At 37.1% G+C, this 1,812-nt stretch overlaps 1 protein-coding gene across 1 annotated transcript in view; it reads left to right on the plus strand.

Moving 5' to 3' along the window:
- The window catches only part of DYNAP (dynactin associated protein), an 82,511-nt gene that overhangs the window by 78,775 nt on the left and 1,924 nt on the right, over positions 1-1,812 (plus strand). The gene's annotated exons all lie outside the window — the stretch shown is intronic.

Genomic DNA, 1,812 nt, shown 5'->3' on the forward strand with positions numbered 1-1,812 from the left:
CCCCTTCAAGAGAGCAGAGCATAATGCTTGGCACATGTTGAATGAATAGATAAAAATTAGCCACATAATTTGAACATTTAGGGTTACATTTCATGAACAAAAAAAACTCTTCCTAAATATTTCAGGGAATTTCATCACTTATCTTTAAAATGTTTTCTAAGTTCATGCTTCTCAAACTTAATGAGCGTAGGAGTCACCTAAGCAGAGGACAAACCCACCCACAGATTTAGGTAGTCTGGGGAACAAACTTTCCCAAGAGGTCTTTCCATCCCTTTCCAACTCTAGGACTTGGTTTACTTGCTCCTTTCTGTTTTCAAAAGGAGATCTAACAGACTTTCTTATGGACTGTCTGCCTTTCTTCGCCCTAAGCTGGGACATACGAGTGGTTCCTAGTCTGAAAGAAGGGAGATTCTGACCATGATTATTAAACCAATTGTTTCATGTCTCCTCTTGGGGCCTCGGTTTCCTCAATTGTAAAATGGCATTGTTGGTTTAGATGATCTTTCTCATTTCTGAGCTCTATCACTGGAAAATTATGATATATTAAGTCTAATGGATCTATAGGTAGTTATTTAGTACTAATTATACATCTGTCATAAAAAAACATTACTTTTGAATTAGTTTTTGATTAGTCACTATGTTAGAGTCATTTTTTTAAACTTAAAAGTTCTTCAAATATTGTTCTTCACTAAAAACTTTCTGTGCATGTTTTGTGAAGATCTCCCTGGATACATATGTTAGATGCTATTTTTTTTTTTAATTTCAGTATATTACCAGTGTCCAAATATTTTGGTCACATGGATTGCTTTTGTACTGCTTGAGTCAAAGTTAAAAGTGTGCCTATCACCCAGATAGTGTACACTGTACCCATTAGGTGTGATTTCACCCATCTCCTCCTCCCTTTTCCCTCCTGCTTGATTTTTGTTGAGTTTTACTTCCATCTGTGCACATGAGTACTGATCAGTTAGGTCTAATTTAATAGCGAGTACATGTGGTGTTTGTTTTTCCATTCTTGTGATACTTCACTTAGAATTGTCTCTAGTTGCATCCAGATTGTTATAAAAGGTATTAATTCATCATTTTTTCCTTATGACTGAGCAGTATTCCGTGGTATACATATACCACATTTTATTGATCCACTCATGAATTGATGGGCACTTGGGGCTGATTCCCCATATTTGCAATTGTGAATTGTGCTGTAATAAACATTTGAATGCGGGTGTCTTTTTGATAAAATGACTTTTTTTCCTTTTGGTATATACCCAGTGGTGGGATTGCTGGATCAAATGGTAAGTCTACTTTTAGTTCTTTGAGTAATCTCCATACTATTTTCCATAGAGGTTGTTCCAGTTTGCAGTCCCACCAACAGTGTATAAGTGTTCCTTTCTCTCCACATCCACACCAGCATCTATTGTTTTGAGACTTTTTGATAAAAGCCATTCTCACTGGGGTTAGGTGATCTCTCATTGTGGTTTTCATTTCCATTTCCCTGATGGTTAGTGATGTTGAGTATTTTTTCATGTTTATTGGCCATTAGTCTATGTTCTTTTGAAAATATTCTGTTCATGTCTTTTGCCCACTTTTTAATGGGATTGTTTGATTTTTTTTCTTGCTGATTTGTTTGAGTTCTTTGAAGATTCTGGTTATTAGCCTTTTATTGGATGTATAGCATGGAAATATTTTCTCCCATTCTGTAGATCTGCAGTCCCCAACCCCTGGGTCATGGCCCAGTAGTGGTCCATGGCCTGTTAGGAAATGGGCCATGCATTACTACCTGAGCTCCACACAACCCCCACCCCATGGCACCCCACC

Source organism: Propithecus coquereli, unplaced genomic scaffold (assembly GCF_000956105.1).
Source record: "Propithecus coquereli isolate 6110/MARCELLA unplaced genomic scaffold, Pcoq_1.0 Scaffold37, whole genome shotgun sequence".
Lineage (NCBI taxonomy): Eukaryota > Metazoa > Chordata > Mammalia > Primates > Indriidae > Propithecus > Propithecus coquereli.